At 38.6% G+C, this 19450-nt stretch overlaps 1 protein-coding gene across 2 annotated transcripts in view; it reads right to left on the reverse strand.

Annotated features, from left to right (window-relative positions):
* Positions 1-18411, reverse strand: part of tmem200ca (transmembrane protein 200C, genome duplicate a) — a 31674-nt gene extending 13263 nt beyond the window's left edge. The window contains exon 1 of one of the 2 annotated variants that reach the window (XM_063042176.1): positions 17917-18411. The gene's annotated coding sequence lies outside the window, so the exon portion shown is untranslated. Of the gene's footprint in view, positions 1-17744 lie in introns of both variants that reach the window. The other variant, XM_063042185.1, reaches the window with a different exon arrangement.
* Between the last annotated feature and the right edge of the window lie 1039 nt (positions 18412-19450).

Below are 19450 nucleotides of genomic sequence, written 5' to 3' on the forward strand. Positions count from 1 at the left end.
CTTTGTCCTGTAATCTCTCTGAGAGTATGAAACAAAAAAAAGTGTTGGGAAAAGTTTATCCAAATATTACCACAATATACCCATACCCAGTGTCAAATGTCTAGGCTAATGTTCAGCAGGGAAGGGAATCTGCCAGCCTCATCTTCTTCAAAGTCATGTGAATCAGTGATAACATCCTCAGAGGACCCACGAACTGGCAATATGCTTTGATGCCACATCCACTGTTAAATCAGAATTACTAATTCAGAGAGGAATTTAAATAAAATGATGTATGGGAGCTATCCAAGTCAGCATTACAATGTGCATATTGAGCTAAATGTGCTCAAGACTGGATACTTAAGATTCAATAAAGATAAAATGTAACAATTAAAGGATGATCCAGTTTTTAAAAAGATAATTAAGAAAAAACTATGATACGTTAATTACTGTTTTAAAAAAAACATAACTGAAATTTAAAGATAACAAAATGTGGTTCTCAAAGTAGCTACCTGAAATTCAAAACATCACCCTCCACTCAGACTTTTCTTCAATATATCTTAAGCACTGGCAGGCTTTGTGTTGAATTACTGAAATATTTCTGTAAATTAAAGAATGTGTACCTCAAGGCCTACAGAAACAATGCCTATGTCCGCAGTCTTCTTCCAGCTTGTTTTTCTTAAACAGCTGTTTGGGTTCCTCTTACAGTCTCAAATTTATATTCCCACTTGCCTCAGTGAAATCTCTTGGAAATTTGCAGTTCATCTTTGCCGTACTCCACTTGTTCTGACTCCTCCAGTCTGCTTGCTACTGCAGAGGTGTTACTTCCTCATTCAATTTTGTCCCCGAGGCCCTGGCTAACAGGGACAAACCACCCTCCTGTGTCCAAATTATTTTTGTCAAAAATAAGCTACTGGAGACTCAAATTATTAAAATCACAAATACAGCAACAGAAAAAAAAATCATTACCTAGTTCACATGGATTCTTCCAGCTGTAATGCACTACAAAAATAATTAAGTTAGTGATTTGTCAAATATAACTATTCAATTTTTAAACCATCAACATATTTAATCTCTAGAATTGTTTCTCTTTTTTTTACCCTTTTCTTTAGTTATTACTATTTCTGTGGCTATTCTGCTGGAGCTGTTATTGCTGTTATTCTGCATTTCCTCTCTCTGATATATTTATGATAGCTATGGATATTTTGTTTTTCTCTAGCTTAATGATCCAAAATCTCTATAGGTTCCTTGTTCTTTACTTGACAAGATTAAAATTATTGATTTTACCAACAGTATTTCCACAGAAATGAGCTACTTTGTAGGGAACTGTTTTCACTTAAAATTACATACAACTGATGACATACTGTACCACATTATTAGATTTCATTTTCAAAGAACATTTACAGTGGAGTAGTCTCCACTGATTAACTTGGCACCACTAGATAACTGATAACTGCATTCTAAGTAAACCGTCAATGCTAGCTGTATGACACAAGTTTGCAATTAACTGTCTTCAGAATTCATTTTGGAAATCTCAACAAGAATGAAAACCACAATTCATTACCAAAAGATTTTTTTTTTGACTTGAGGCTTAAACATTCTGAAGTCAGTTTTATGTGACTGATGAGAAACACAGCATACATAAAGAAAGTTAAACAAGGCAGACAACTGCCCATCATAGGGTGGGCACCATGATTATTACAGCAAAATTTAATTTGAAAGATGAAGGTTAAAGTGAGATTAGGAAAAGGGCAGAAAACTTACAAGAAGTTAGCCCTGCCAAAACAATGCTGGGAAAACTAGAGCATACAAAAAGGTTGAAACTCAGATGGAAGTCAGCAGTTTTTTATGATGCAGCAGTGCAAAATTTTCATGTGCCTTGGTATCTCACCACAAGGGAACACATTCTGCATAAAACAAATCTTAAATTAAAAGTTCATTTCATGGCTGCATTTATTTCTTTGCATCCCATGTGTAAATTTACTCCATAGATTATTGAATTCCTATTTTATGCCTATGATTTTACTAACTGATTCACTGCATCCAAGGCAGAGTTAGAAAATGTGCAACTTTTCCCCATTTGAACAGTCTTTCCAATATATACATCTTTAAATTAAAAGAATTATAGTAAGCATTTATGCTATATTTTTCCAGAAGAAAAAACTCTTGATCTTTTAAATCAGTATACAGTATAATTAAAAAATATACCTTCACTTAATAATTAACAATCAGAAGAAATGGTCAATAAAATTAAAGCAATAAGCAGAAACAGTTTGAAAAACAATTTACTGAACAGCTTAAAATAAATGCAGTTATCTACACTAATGTATATTAAAAAAATGACCATATGCATTTTCCATCCAACACCAGGAAGTGTCAAAACAAACTGCACAATTCAAGTAACTATAGCATATTATATAGAACATAAACACTTACAACCAAAATGTGATATTCCATATATACCAAGTATCTACCATTCTCTAAAGACACAAAGCAATGCTGATGAAAACCAAGAGACATCAGTGCTAAAGTGTGGGTAACAAAGTGGGACATTGGAGGCAAGTTAGAGATTGTAGGCATATACCTGGCCCTTGAGTATCAACCTGAAAGAGAAGATGAAGCTTAATGGTATATCGTACATACTTTCAAAGTTCAAAGTAAAGTTATCAAAGTACATATATGTCACAGTATACAACGAGGTTCTTTTTTGTGGTCATACTCAATAAATCCATAGTAGAATAATAACCATCATAGGATCAATGAAAGACCGCACCAAACTAGGTGTTCAACTGTTGTGCAAATAGAAAAAGAAATAATAATAATAAATAAGTAATAAATAACATGAAATGAAGAGTACTTGAAAGTGAGTCCATAGGTTGCGGGAACATTTCAGTGATGGGGAAAGTGAAGTTTGAGTGGTAGTAACTGTTCCTGAACCTGGTGGTGTGAGGCCTGTGGCTTCTGTACATTCTTCCTAATGGCAGCAGTGAGAAAATAGCATAACCTGGTTGGTGGGAGTCGCTGATGATGGATGCTGCTTTCCTGCAATAACACTCCGTGTAGGTGAGCTCAACGGTGAGGAGGCGGCAACATCCACTACCTTTTGTATGAATTTCCATTCAAGGGCAATGGGGTTTTCATACCACCAAGCTTTGATACAGCCAGTCAATATAGTTTCCACCACACATCTTCACAAGTTTGTTAAAGTATTAGATTCAGCACGATGTCTTCGCAAAGTCCTAAGGAAGTAGAGGTACTGCAGTGCTTTCTTTGTAATTGCGCTTGCACGCTGGGTCCAGGACAGATCCTCTGGAATGATAACACAGAGGAATTTACAATGCTGATCCTCATCACCTCTGATCCTCTGATAAGAACTGGCTCATGGGCCTCTGTTTTTCTCCTTCTGAAATTAATAACCAGCTCCCTGGTCTTGTTAACATTACTTGTTATTCTTGCGGCACCACTCAGCCAGTATTTTCAATTTCCCCCGTTTCTGCTGATTTGCCACCACCTTTGATTCAGCCAATGACAGTGAAGTTATCAGCAAACTTGAAAATGGCGTTAGAGCTGTGCTAAGCTACACAGTCATAAGTATAAAGCGAGTAGAGCAGGGGGCTAAGCACACAGCCTTATGGTGCACCTGTGCTGATGGAGATTGTGGAGATGTTGTTAATTAGAACTGACTGGGGTCTACCAGTGAGGAAATCAAGGATCCAATTGCACAAAGAGATATTGAGGCTAAGATCTTAAAGCTTATTGATTAGTCAAAAGTGTCTGACGGTATTGAATGCTAAGCTTTAGTTGATAGAGAGCACCCTGTTGTATGCATCATTGCTGTCCAGATGTTCCAGAGTTGAGTGAAGAGCCATTGAGGTGGCATCTGCTGTGGACCTGTGGCATCCGTAGGCAAATTGGAGTGGATCCAAGTTGTTTCTCAGGCAGGAGTTGATACGTTTTATCACCAACCTCTCAAAAAACTTCATCACTGTGGATGTACTGTAAGTGCTACTTGAGGATAGCAAACTTTGAATAGCAATCGGCAGAAACTGACTGTGTAAAGGCAGAGATACACATTGCTGGTGACTAGTAGGTGGTTATCAACTTCAAAGGTTCATTTTATTGTAGAAGTATTTATGTATAACACAACTTTGATACTTGTTTACTCCAGATAGCTATTAAATACAGAAAGACAATGGGTGTTGATGAAAGACATCAACTTCACTCCCCAACTCCCCCCGACATGAAAAAGAAACAAAACTCACAGACCCCAAAATACACCCCTCACCTGCAGCAAAAAAACAACCACAAAATCAATAATCTTCTAGACATAACAATCCCTGACCCATGTCACTCACAGAAAAAAATGGCAACAGTAGGACCAAACCCCCAACACCCCCTACAAAAAATTAACAGATCACCCATGTGCCAATCGACCACGGGAAAGAAAACACCAAAAATCTTAAAGAAACCAATATAAAGTACAGTTCTATAATCATATACATCTCAAAATATGGGAATGTCTTTTCACCGTATATGAGGAAAGCAGCTGAATGAACTCAGTCCTTCTGTAAAGAGTGACCGCCTACTTGGGTCCTTACGCCGATCAGGGTCCACCCGGGGCCAAACGCACCAATCTAGCTGCTGACCATCTCACACACAGCCATCGCTGACACCCTTCGCATTCACCCTACTTGGGTCCTAACGCTGATCAGGGTCCACCCGGGGCCAAACGCACCGATCCAGCTACTGACCATCTCGCACATAGCCATCACTGACACCCTTCGCATTCACCCTACTTGGGTCCTAACGCCGATCAGGGTCCACCCGGGGCCAAACGCACCGATCCAGCTACTGACCATCTCGCACATAGCCATCACTGACACCCTTCGCATTCACCCTACTTGGGTCCTAACGCCGATCAGGGTCCACCCGGGGCCAAACGCACCGATCCAGCTACTGACCATCTCGCACATAGCCATCACCGACACCCTTCGCATTCACTTGGGTCACTGAGACCCTTCGCATTCACCCTATTTGGGTCCTAATGCCGATCAGGGCCGAGCGCTGCCCACCCAGGACCAAACGCACCGATCCAGCTGCTGACCATCTCGCACACAGCTATTGCTGACACCCTTCGCATTCACTTGGGTCACTGAGACCCCTCGCATTCACCCTATTTGGGTCCTAATGCTGATCAGAGCCGAGCGCTGCCCACCCGGGACCAAACACACCGATCCAGCTGCTGACCATCTCGCACATAGCCATCGCCGACACCCTTTGCATCCATCTCAATGCTTCAGCCTTCCTTGCCGCTTAAAGATTGAGTCATTCACAACCCCGTGCCTTATTTCTGGTCTTTCCCAAAAGTCAACATGTGTTCCTGGACCTTTTCCTGCCCCATCTCTGATCTCCACAAGACAGCTCTCTGGACACAGCACAGCACTAGATTCTTCTATTGGGACTTCAGGAGGACTCACACCACTTTCCCTCCCCCCCCACTTTACATCAACAGCACAGCAGTGGAAACTGAAAACACTTTCAAAATCCTGGGAGTGCACATCACACACAACCTCTCATAGTCCCAGAACACATCCTACACAGTCAAGAAAGTTCACCAGTACCTCTACTATCTGAGGAGGCTGAAGAGAGATTGATTTTGCACATCCACACTCACGTCATTCTACAGATGCACCATCGAGAGCATCCTGATAAGCCGCATCATTGCTTTGTACAAAAACTACACTTCAGTGGACTTGAATGCTCTACAATGGGTAGTCAAGATTGCCCAGTGCATCACCAGCACCAGCCTTCCCACCATCAAGGGCATATATACAGAGAGGTGCCAGAAAAGGCCCAGTAACATCATGAAAGATCCCACCCATTCTGCTCATGGACTGTTTGTCCACTCCCATCAGGGATGAGCTACATAACATCCACAGCAGGACTATCAGACTCAAAAACAGTTACTTTCCCCAAGCAGCAAAGCTTATCAATACCTCCACCCACTAACACCACCACTACTTTACTATTTCTCGTCAGTAGGCTTCTGTACAAGCTAGTCTCACTTTATGGACACAATATATATAAACTATCTTACGTATTTATATTTATTGTGTTTTTATTATTATTGTGTTCTTTATCTTGAGTTCAGATCCGGAATAACCATTATTTTGTTCTCCTTGTGTACTGGAAATTACATTAAACAACCTTGTATCTTGAAAGTGTGTAGAGATTGATGACAAAGCAATAGGGCACAGCACTGACAGAAGCAACAAGCCTTCATAAGCACTAATCAACTGGTGAATGTGTTGAATTCCATTATCAATTTTTCTTAATCATATTCAAGATGCCTAGAAAAATAAAAAAAAAAATTATCCTTGTTTTGGACCAGAATTAAAGCTGCATGGGAACTGCTGAAATGCTGACAAAGCTGGACCTTAAAAAGCAGCAAACTTGAATCATTATAAACAATGAAAGTTTGACAGATTCTCAGGATTGTATGTTTTTACTGGCAGCAGATAAACAGTGTTCAGCAGTTAGCCAGTGTTGAAGCTTAAATGATAGATGGCCTAATAATCCTCCTTCTCACATACAATCCCCATCCTATGGTCTGAAATGATTCATAACAGTGCAAATATAGCTAGCAAGCATTTCTTATTTTTTCATTAGAACTGCAACTTATTAATTATGGTAGAAGAGTAAAATAATGAGGAGGAAGAAGATGCTTAAATTTTAAATCTATAACCATGCGAAATTTCTTTCTCTGCATGTAATTTTGTTATCCAGATGAGATCTACTTTGTGAAAACTGCAGCCTATCTTGTGGTGCAAGGGTCTACAATTGCATGCATAATTGCAAAGCTACATGCATCAACCAATAACCTTTAATTGTCCAAAAGTTGTGTGCTCCTTCCATTCCTTACAAAACAGCTGCATTCGAAGAACAAAGTCATCTCTTTTTCCAACTGAGTATTGATTTATAAAACAGTGACCAGGAAACCACAAGTTGTTTTAAGCATCTCCAACTATAGGCTAGCCTAAAGTTACTGGCCATGGTCACCATAACAGCTATTGGCAATGCAATGCTCTTCCTTCTGTGATCTTACAGTTCTGGATGCAGGTGCCATATGTGGACATTCTTTCTGAAGTTCAGCACTTTCCTGTGCCAGGGTTCAAGTAGGCAATTTCTCCCCGAACTCTCTGGAAGGCATGGCTTCCTCTTCCCACTGTTCTTGAAGCTTAGTTATCTTTGTAAAATTTTATCAAATTTGGAATAAATGGATTGAATTCATAACTCCAAAGTGAGCAGACTTTAGATGACTCCCCTAATGGTTTATACTGCTTTTCTCATCAACATAGTAATAGTGTTAACGTAAGCACCCTTGATTCCAATGTTTACTGTTCTTTTTTGAAAAACGGGGAATTAACACAAGTAAAGGAAAAGATTTTGTAAAGGAAAAAACAATGATAAAATGAAGTAAGTACATAGGGATTGGAGAAGTATGTTGGTGGGTAGGAGCAAACATGAACGAGTTAAGATATAAACATCTACGATGGAAGTTACATAGGGCTACATACAATATTTTGGACCAGAAAGAAATGGACCAGAAGAGATAAATGGAAATTATTATTCAACCACTTATTACTATTTTTTTTTAACAACTATCATTTCTTAGTCTAATAGAATGGAAAAACAACTGCACATAATTATCTATTTAAGCCCCTAATTACTTTTTATATCACCTCAATGTGTACTTGCGAATGTATAAATAATTATAGATTTATACATATATAAAAAATGGAAAAGGTTATACATGTTAAAAGAAGTCTGTATAATACTTGCAAATATCTTATCCAAATAAAAATAAAATTAAAAAAAAGAAAATGGAAAAAAAAGAAGCTTCGTTATCTTTGCATGTCCTCTACTCATCTGCCTGGTTCGGCTGTATCCCTATTGCTACTATGTGGCAATATCTGGTATTCTGAAGCCTTCTAGCCAGAATCTTGTTTCTTAGGCCATGAAGCACCCTCAAGATCCAAGTCGATATTAAGAACTAGAAATCACCCAATCATCATACCATCAGCCAGTAGAAGTCAAGGGCAACTGCCGTGTAAGTGGCTGAGAATCAACTAATAACACAGGTGGAAGTATGGTGGGATGGTAGGGAGTAATGTGGAAACCAAACAATCCCGAACTCATATTAAGGGAAGGTGATAGTTGGAATGTTGCCTTCCAAATTGACTCTATTGGTGAAAGTTGCCATTGGATTGTCTCATGAAATGCATCTGGTAGGCAAAAGCAGTGCACATGCTAACATGTTTACCAAAACAACCACCAGTAAGACTGAACTATAAACACGTGAATGTGCACATTGAATGAACATCCACAACAAATTTGTCATCTACAATGCATAAAATACAAGGATCCAAGATTTTCAGTACCTATTGAAATATATAAAATTCATGACATAATGTCAAATGAACAGAAAAATGTTCTAATTATAGTTTCATGATGCAAGAATGAAAATTTCCTTGTATATTATGATTGTATAAGACATTTTTGTTTTCATTGTTCCTTTCAAACCACTGAGTTATATTGTAGCAAGTAGGTACAAGCATTTTAAAGCTTTAACAGTTTAAGAATAAGGGGTAGACAATTTAGAATGGAGTTGAGGAAAAACTTTTTCACACAGAGGGTTGTGGTTCTGTGGAATGCTCTGCCTCAGAAGGCAGTGGAGGCCAATTCTCTGGATTCTTTCACAAAAGAGTTAGATAGAGCTTCTTAAAGATAGCAGAGTGAAGGGATATGGGGAGAAGGCAGGAAAAGGGTACTGATTGTAGATGATCAGCCATGATCACAGTGAGTAGTGGTGCTGGCTCGAAGGACTGAATGGCCTACTCCTGCACCTATTGTCTAACATCCTATGCCACTCAATGGTGGGATGTAGTCTTGTGTCCTTCACTGCATATGTGCCTATAGAGGAAGAGGTTTTGGTTCCAAATCTTGCTGATTTTATTTTGGTGTGCACACTAAAATTTATCATGATGGTGTACAATCTGGCACCTCCATTAAGCTTCAAACACCAAATATGGTCTTTTACTAGCTCTGTCATGACTATCTCTCATTAGGAGTTTTACAACTGGTATGTCACCCAAGACTAACAAATTTATGCAGATGTACCGTGCAGAGCCTTCTGACTAGCTGCCTCACCGTCTGGTATGGAGGCAATAATGTATAAGATCAAGGCTTCTGAGGGTTGTAGACCCAGCCAATTCTATTATGAGCACAAGTCTCCCCACCATCGAGGTCATCTTCCAAAGGTGGCATTCATCATTAAGGACTTTCACCATCTGGGACATGCCCCCTTTTCATTATGATCATCAGCGAGATGGTAAGGACATCAGCGAGATGGTAAGGAGCCTGAAGACCCATACTCAATGTTATAGGAACATCTTTTTCCCATGTGCCACTGATTTCTGAACACTACCTCGCGAGTCCTCTTTCTGAACTATTTATGTATGTTTATTGTAACTTATAGCAATTTGTTATGCCTGAAATGCACTGCACCCTAAAACAACAAATTTTACAACTTACGTCAATGACAATACACCAGTTTCTGACTTTTAGGCAGTCCCTATGGGATTTAGTAAACCTCCATTCCTGGGAAGAGGGTGCTTGAGGAAGCAGACAGAGTTTTGTTATTTGGCAGGTAAATGTGTTTTCCATCCTTTTGTTGCCTTGTGAATGAAATGAAATGGCATGCATCAAGGCCAAAGTTTCAGCTAAGTTCTTCAAAGTGCACCATTCAGTGGTCTCCCTCTCCCTCTCATCCATGGAGATTCCCATCCAAGGATGCCTTGGGTATGTGGTAAGAGAGAAGGAGAAACTAAAGGGAGGAGAGGCATAGAGATCAAAGGGGGCTGCACAGCAATCCTAAGAGTAGCTTCACTATATCTTATTATCTCCCTCCAAACAGGTTCTGTATCGTATCGGACTTCCTGAACTTAGAAGATCCATCTGTTGTGCTAGACCTATCATTTGTTAACAGAGCCATTAAAATATTGCAGTTAAATATTTGCCATTTATTAAAGATTCTGCTTTATTACATTGAATAGTATGAACACAATTCATTAATGATTCAGTGGATCAATTCAGGACCTTACATATCATTTAGATTATGCCTGTTCTGTACAGTATGCTCTTTCAAAATTGATCTAGTTATAGATTTAAGAACAAATCTTCTTGTACAAGTAATATCAAAAAGATAGCATACAAAATAGCATGAAGTGTAACATTGTCAATGAGCACAAGAGCAAGAGCTACTAAGCAGAGGAATCAATAGAAGTGTATGTGCCACACATAAAGTACAAACCCCATTTCCAGAAAAGTTGGGATATTTTCCAAAATGCAAAAAAAACAAAAATCTGTGATATGTTAATTCACGTAAACCTTTATTTAACTGACAAAAGTACAAAGAAAAGATTTTCAATAGTTTTACTGACCAACTTAATAGTATTTTGTAAACATACACAAATTTAGAATTTGATGGCTGCAACACACTCAACAAAAGTTGGGACAGAGACATGTTTACCATTGTGTTACATCACCTTTCCTTTTAATAACACTTTTTAATCATTTTGGAACGAGGATACTTATTGTAGTAGATTTGCAATTGGAAATTTTGTTCATTCTTGCTTGATATAAAACTTCAGCTGCTCAACAGTCCGTGGTCTCCATTGTCTGATTCTCCTCTTCATGATGCGCCATACATTTTCAGTAGGAGATAGATCTGGACTGGCAGCTGGCCAGTCAAGCACACACACACTCTGTGTCTACAAAGCCACGCTGTCGTAGCCCGTGCAGAATGTGGACTGGCATTGTCCTGCTGAAATAAGCATGGATGTCCCGGGAAGAGATGTCACCTTGATAGCAACATATGTCTCTCTAAAATCCTAATATACACCTCAGAGCCAATGGTACCTTCACATACATGCAACTCACCCATGCCGTGGGCACTGATGCACCCCCATACCATCACAGATGCTGGCTTTTGCACCTTTCGTTGATAACAATCTGGATGCGTTTTCATCTTTGGCACAGAGAACTCGACGCCCGTTTTTTTCCGAAAACTAGCTGAAATCTGACCACAGCACATGGTTCCACAGTCTTTCAGTCCATCTGAGATGAGCTCGGGCCCAGAGAACTCGCCGGCGTTTCTGCATAGAATTGATGTATGGCTTCCTCCTTGTGTAATACAGTTTCAAGTTGCATTTCTGGATGCAGCGACGGACTGTGTTGAGTGACAATGGTTTTCCGAAGTACTCCCGAGCTCAGGTGGCTATAATTGTCACAGTAGCATGACGGTTTCTTAGGCAGTGCCACCTGAGGGCTCGAAGATCACACGCATTCAACAGTGGTTTCTGACCTTGCCCTTTACGCACTGAGATGTCTCTGAATTCTCTGAATCTTTTCACAATATTATGTACTGTAGATGTTGAAAGACCTAAATTCTCTGCAATCTTGGGTTGAGAAATGTTGCTGTTGAACTGACTAACAATTCTCTCGTGAAGTTTGGCACAAAGGGGTGAGCCATGACCCATCCTTGCTTGCAAAGACTGAGCCTTTGATGGACGCTACTTTTATACCCAGTCATGATACCTCACCTGCTACCAATTAGCCTGCTTAATGTGAAGTCTTCCAAACCGGTGTTACATGAATATTCTGTGCACTTTTCAATATTATTTTAACTCCGTCCCAACTATTGTTGAGTGTGTTGCAGCCATCAAATTCTAAATTTGCGTATGTTTACAAAATACAATTAAGTTGGTCAGTAAAACTATTGAAAATCTTTTCTTTGTACTTTTGTCAGTTAAATAAAGGTTCACATGAATCAACATATCACAGATTTTTGTTTTTATTGCATTTTGGAAAATATCCCAACTTTTCTGGAAATGGGGTTGTAGTTGTTACCTTAGTGTGATGTGAAGTCCTGATTTCAACAAAATTCTGTCCTTAGGATTGTCTTAGAAACATAGAAACATAGAAAATAGGTGCAGGAGTAGGCCATTCGGCCCTTCGAGCCTGCACCGCCATTTATTATGATCATGGCTGATCATCCAACTCAGAACCCAGCCTTCCCTCCATACCCCCTGACCCCTGTAGCCACAAGGGCCATATCTAACTTCCTTTTAAACATAGCTAATGAACTGGCCTCAACAGTTTGCTGTGGCAGAGAATTCCACAGATTCACCACTCTCTGTGTGAAGAAGTTTTTCCTAACCTCGGTCCTAAAAGGCTTCCCCTCTATCCTCAAACTGTGACCCCTCGTTCTAGACCTCCCCAACATCGGGAACAATCTTCAATCCCTTTACCTATTTTTGAGCATCCTCCATTTAATTCCCCCGTTTATTCCCACTCTTTGCTTCCTGTCTGCTAACCAATTCTCCACCCACACCAATACCTTACCCCCAATACCGTGTGCTTTAAGTTTGCACACTAATCTCCTATGTGGGACCTTGTCAAAAGCCTTTTGAAAATCCAAATATACCACATCCACTGGTTCTCCCCTATCCACTCTACTGGTTACATCCTCAAAAAATTCTATGAGATTCGTCAGACATGATTTTCCTTTCACAAATCCATGCTGACTTTGTCCGATCATTTCACCGCTTTCCAAATGTGCTGTTATCACATCCTTGATAACTGACTCCAGCAGTTTCCCCACCACCGACGTTAGGCTAACCGGCCTATAATTCCCCGGTTTCTCTCTCCCTCCTTTTTTAAAAAGTGGGGTTACATTAGCCACCCTCCAATCCTCAGGAACTAGTCCAGAATCTAACGAGTTTTAAAAAATTATCACTAATGCATCCACTATTTCTTGGGCCACTTCCTTAAGCACTCTGGGATGCAGACCATCTGGCCCTGGGGATTTATCTGCCTTCAATCCCTTCAATTTACCTAACACCACTTCCCTACTAACATGTATTTCGCTCAGTTCCTCCATCTCACTGGACCCTCTGTCCCTTACTATTTCTGGAAGATTATTTATGTCTTGTAGCATAGTTTTTAGAATTGTTAAGTTTCAATATTGATAAAAGCTAGAAACAAATTAACAAAGGAAAATTGAAACTTTTCAAACTAAGGTGCAAACTACATGAACTTGCTATTTAGGGAATCACTACAATCATGTTGTTTACAATATATATTAATGACTTACACGAGGGAATTAAATGCAGCATCTCCAAGTTTGCGGATGACACAAAGCTAGGCGGCAGTGTTAGCTGTGAGGAGGATGCTAAGAGGATGCAGGGTGACTTGGATAGGTTAGGTGAGTGGGCAAATTCATGGCAGATGCAATTTAATGTGGATAAATGTGAGGTTATCCACTTTGGCGGCAAGAACAGGAAACAGATTATTATTTGAATAGTGGCCGATTAGGAAAAGGGGAGGTGCAACGAGACCTGGGTGTCATTGTACACCAGTCATTGAAAGTGGGCATGCAGGTACAGCAGGCAGTGAAAAAGGCGAATGGTATGCTGGCATTCATAACAAGAGGATTCGAGTACAGGAGCAGGGAGGTACTACTGCAGTTGTACAAGGCCTTGGTGAGACCACACCTGGAGTATCGTGTGCAGTTTTGGTCCCCTAATCTGAGGAAAGACATTCTTGCCATAGAGGGAGTACAAAGAAGGTTCACCAGATTGATTCCTGGGATGGCAGGACTTTCATATGATGAAAGACTGGATTGACTAGGCTTATACTCACTGGAATTTAGAAGATTGAGGGGGGATCTTATTGAAACGTATAAAATTCTAAAGGGATTGGACAGGCTAGATGCAGGAAAATTGTTCCCGATGTTGGGGAAGTCCAGAACAAGGGGTCACAGTTAAAGGGGAACAGATAACGGGAAAGCCTTTTAGGACCGAGATTAGGAAAAGCTTCTTCACACAGAGAGTGGTGAATCTGTGGAATTCTCTGCCACAGGAAACAGTTGAGGCCAGTTCATTGGCGATATTTAAGAGGGAGTTAGATATGGCCCTTGTGGCTAAAGGGATCGGGGGTATGGAGAGAAGGCAGGTACAGGGTTCTGAGTTGGATGATCAGCCATGATCATACTGAATGGCGGTGCAGGCTCAAAGGGCCGAATGGCCTACTCCTGCACCTACTTTCTATGTTTCTATGCACCGACATCCATTACTTGATTTTGGCAAGTATATTTGTGGTCCACAGCAAAACAAACAGCATTTGTGTAGTGCTTTTAACCTACTAAATCATCACAAGAATGTTAGCAAACAGCATCTGACACCAAACTACATGAGATGAAATAGGAACTAGATTAGAGCACTTAATCCCATGAGCCATTACATGAGATCATGGGTTATGTATGATCCAATGATAGATGGCTGCCTTAGCCTGAGTTAGCTAATGTGTCTCAACGTTTTAAATTAAAAGCTTATCTGGCATCAGTTGCCAAATGTAAAGAGAGTTCCAAACTTCTACCCCCTTGGCATTTTAAAATTTCTGCTAACTTCCCTCTTTTCGTGTCTAGATATAGTCTCCTCAATGGGCAAAAGCAGTTTCTTCATCTCTCTTTTTCAGGTTGCCAATCTCTCACAAATTTTGATTAAATAATTCTCAGTCTTCTAAATTCAAAGCAGCACAACCCCAGTTAATGAAGCCCCTTCTTGAAATTTAAACTTTGGATTTGAGGCTTTAACATGAAAGGGTTTGAGCAGATTTGTAGCTGCAGATTTATAATTAACATTTTGATATTTTTTTAAACAATTAAAGAGCAATTCCAAAAAATCCCATTGATAGCAAAATAATTTGTGTCTGCACTTTCAGATACCATTTACACATAATTCTGTTATTAGCATTGTTAATAATCTGCTATTGTTACAACAAAAATACATTAAAGAACCAGAAATGATAATGCATAGGAGAGATCAGGAATGGCACAGATACATTTTCCGATCTTCTCATTTGCGTTATTTTCTTTTTATAGATAGCTCTTGAACTGTTATATATGAGCCTGATTTTAATGTCAGAATTAAGAAAATCCACATGATGTGAATTAAGATTGTGAAATTATAAACAAAATGTCAAATATATGTACTTCATTTGAAAGCCACAAGTTTTATTTGAAATGCATTCTCACAAAATACAGGATCTTACAAACATCCTGAAATCTCCATTGTGTTTAAAAACACAAAAAAAATCAGTACAGTATCTCATTTTTGACTAATCAGAAGCATTTGACACTTAAAATTAGTGGAACAAATCTAATGATCTCCGTTCAATTCTCAACACAAAGGAGGCTGTATGTTTACATCCTTCGCAAAGTGATCTACAACATGACAATATGCCCTGGCTAAAATAGCTGAGAACATCCTTTTTCAGAGAAAAAGAAGGCAATAACCAGTTTCTGCTCACATCCCCCAGCATTGGATAAAACTCCACTGCAAAAGTGACGTCTGTGTCTCTCAAGATTAAAATTGGAATCTAGGTGGACTCTTCTCTTTCTCCCAACAAAAAAAAATTATCTAATGTTATCATTTCCTTAGAAGGAAAAAAACTCTTAAAAATAATTTTCATGGAAACATAAACTGCTTCTTTCTTCATAGATACTGCTTGACCTGTAGAGTATTTCTAACATCAACTTTTAATTCACATATTCTACATTTAGATTACTTTTTCTTTGTCAAGAAAAATGTCTTCACTCTTCTTTTATGAAAACAACAAAAACTTTTAACTCTATCATAAATCATTGACTATACTACATTTTAATGCAAATTGCAGAATCTCCCAATGGGACTAGTCTACTGTGTTAATTACTACTCAATAAATTATAAAAAATGTAAATTAGTACGTTAGTATAAAAAAGACTGAAAAACAAAACTAAATAACTATGGATTCACCCTTCTCTAATTATTTTTTAATATATATGCAAACTATTTTGTTAGTGTTATTAGCAAAGTAAGATTTTAGTCATGAAAATGCCACATCTCACAGTATAACAGACTCAAAATAATAGTGCATATCTGACTTATGAAAATGTAGTTGACAGATATGCAAAATGCAACATACCTCATCTAAGTCATACAAATGTATTGTTGAAGTAATTATTAAAACTATATAAACAATTTTCTCCCTAAATTATTTGAAGATAATTTGTTCCAAATTACCTATTTCAGAGATCATTTGAAATAATTACAAAAAATTGCAAAGTACTATTTGATTGCCTATGTATGTAGCTTAATACAATCTTAAAATGGATAATGTATACATTCACATTTTTAGAATGCTTTGTTAAAAGTTTGCTTTCATTGTTTATATAGTTTTAATTATTACATCAGTTAAAAATGTAAAGGCTTGCTCTCTGTAGACTGGAAACAGTGTTTGATTTATGATTGAAACAGAGCAGTTGAAAAAACCTTTTCAGATGGTATGAAAACAAGGCTTAAATACTTAACTTAGCATTTAAGGAAAATGGAAGTTTCATGTTTGCTTTTATCGTTATTTCTAAATTTGTTTTAATGAAGAGGATAATTAACATTTACGTAAACTATATTTAAAAGGAGAATTAGCTGTTATGTTAATATTTGCAAAAGATGATGGGAGCACAGATGTAAACAAAAATGGGTAAACAAAAGACACTTGCAAGAAATGCATTGATTTTTTTCTATTATGTGTTATAACTTTAAATGTTTCCCTTGTTTTTCATGCTCCCAAGCATCAGCAATTATATCAAATCAAAAGGCTAGTTCAAAAGACATTTATTTTATTAAAAACTGAATTAGGTAACCAGATGTTCTCTCTACGAGGGACAAGTAGTAATAGTTCTTCGCCTACCTTTCTGTATATCTACCTTAGAAGCTGTCCATATGTACACAGCCAGCAAAATGAAAATTAGTTGAGGATTTTTTTTACCCCTTAAAGAAAGTTATGAAGTCAAGATGGATGGTGGAATTTGATAGTAATCACCATCATGATCTGTAAGGATCAATATTTGTTTCTAACTAAATTGAAGTGACATTTTCCCCCTCTATTTGAATATCAATTTATGCATTTTTAGGTAGGGACAGCTACCAATTATAGTTAGATATGGTATACAATGCACAGTGTGGATAACTGTGAGAACAAGAACACTACAGATAGAAAAATAATGTTCTTTTATTAGCAATATTTGAACTGCATTGAGAATAATATTTTGTCATTAACGTTACAGCTTATGGTTTTGTTAATGAAATAATTTATTGGCCCAAGTTATTTGAATATAAAAATATACACCTTAAATTGAAATAATCCGTTTGTGTTTTAAACTTTCTTTTACACAATGCTGTGATGCTAGACGAATTGTTTCAGACCACTGATATAAAAATTGTTATGATACATGAACAATTTGTTCCTTATTAGTTTAATAGCAAGGAGCTGTCTTATTTACGCAAGGTCAACGCAACTTAGATGTTTTTCTATAACATTATCTAAGGGGCAATGATAACTTTTGGTATTTATTTTCTACAAATTACTTATCAGAGTTGTGGACGTAGATTTTATGCATGTTTATATCTTTTATATTTAAAGTCTTTTTATAGTTGAAAGGCATCACTGGAGGCATCAGCCCTTAATGTGTTGTTTAACTTGTTTGTCTTTCATTTAAAAGCGCATGGACACAGAAACAACTTTAAAAGGGTGGATTTTTACAATCAAATTACTGCGTATTACTGCAGTAAGTAATTTCTGAAGATGAAAGACTTGAAGTTACTCACTTTATAGTGAAGTATTCCGGCGTGGTGATGAACACTAAGAAGCCCAATTTCAATTATCACTTTTAACGTCAAAGCAAATTGTCCACCGGTTGCCTCCCCAGTAACGATAATACTACATTAAGATCAAGAGAATAAATGATTTGAATAAGGGGAAATAAAGCATCATCATTACCCAAGGTTGCTGCCGACAAAGGGGCTCTTCAAAATGGAGGGCGCAGCAAGCTGGCCTTTGCTCGGGGGTCTCCGGGCTCCGGTTTCCGTGGAGCCCCGTTAGGGGAGCACGCTGCCGCATGCGCTCCCTCCGCCGGCTTTGGCCAAACCCAGCCACCCGCTACGACTCAGGCGAGGCTCGGACCAGACCAACCACCTCCACATCATGCTGCGGTCGAAAGACGGGTCAATGATAGCATCCGAGCATGTTTTATGTAACTCGTTTGTTATCCCGACCGAAGCGCCGAATGAAGCCCGGTGTTTATCCTCGACAGGAGGGCCTCCCGGCAGCGACTGCCCAGACTCCGCCGTTGCTAGGAGACGGAGTAGGCTCCCTCCGAGCCGCTGCAGGATGGCGGCACTGCCTGAAACTCTCCCCTCCAACAGCGAGTTCCACCCGCCCCCCGACGTTCGGGTTTGTCTGTCCCCACCGCCGGTCTCGTATTTTATCTTTTACAATGGGTGCATACACCACACACCATATAAAGACGACGAGTTATAACAGTTGTAGGAAAAAGGTCCCATCGTTTTGCGGTAATTTTAAGAAGAAAACATAAACACCTGAGTTTGGTACCTATCACCACGCTGTCACCCAGCGTTTTAAACTCTCAAATAACAAACTACTTTGGCGTAATTACATTTTTTTCTTGGTAAAAAGGGAGAAAACTTGTTAAGAATTTCCATGCCTACCTAATCCACTTTGTCATCAAAATATAACCACGTTTAGACTAATATCTATTTTTGTAATATGTCACATACTCACCCTTGGATTTTATGAAGACCAACTCCGTGGATAGCTGTTACCACGAGATTTGTATTTGATTCTTCGCCATGCTGGATACGGGAATGTGCTCAGCTCATAACCTTTTTACTGCGTTTAAAAAACACTCATTCAGAAAAGTATAAGACACCCGAATGCATTAAATTATTTTCTTATCTGTTTATTCCATTGATGACATCGGCAAATTTTAAAACTTTTTTCTCTTTAACCATTATATAGGGTTCCCAGCGGAATCGTCTCTTTATCCAAGTCGTGCTGTCAAATCATTGAGTCATCTTCATAATGTGTTCAAGTGTCTTTGTGTATATAAACTGAATAACAAGGTCATTTAGGAACTAAGCTTTGAAGCATCTTTTAATATATGAAAGAGTTTATTAGTGTTTTATTGTTTTGCTCTAATATTTGAAAAATACCAGTATTTTTGTTATTGCCAATCTATTTATTTGTTTGTTGAGATACAGTATGGATAAAAAGATTTAAAAAGAAAAAGAAAGAGATACAGTATGGAATAAGCCCTTCAAGCCTCGCAGCCCAGCAACCCCCACCCCATTTAACCCTAACCTAATAACAAGACAATTTACAACGATTAATTAACCGACCAATTGTCATGTCTTTGGACTGTAGGAGGAAATCGGAGCACCAAGAGGGACCCCCACCCACAGGTAGTCATGGGGAGAACATACAAACTTATTGATAGTGGCAAGAATTTTTGCAT

This window comes from Mobula hypostoma, chromosome 1, assembly GCF_963921235.1.
Source record: "Mobula hypostoma chromosome 1, sMobHyp1.1, whole genome shotgun sequence".
Lineage (NCBI taxonomy): Eukaryota > Metazoa > Chordata > Chondrichthyes > Myliobatiformes > Myliobatidae > Mobula > Mobula hypostoma.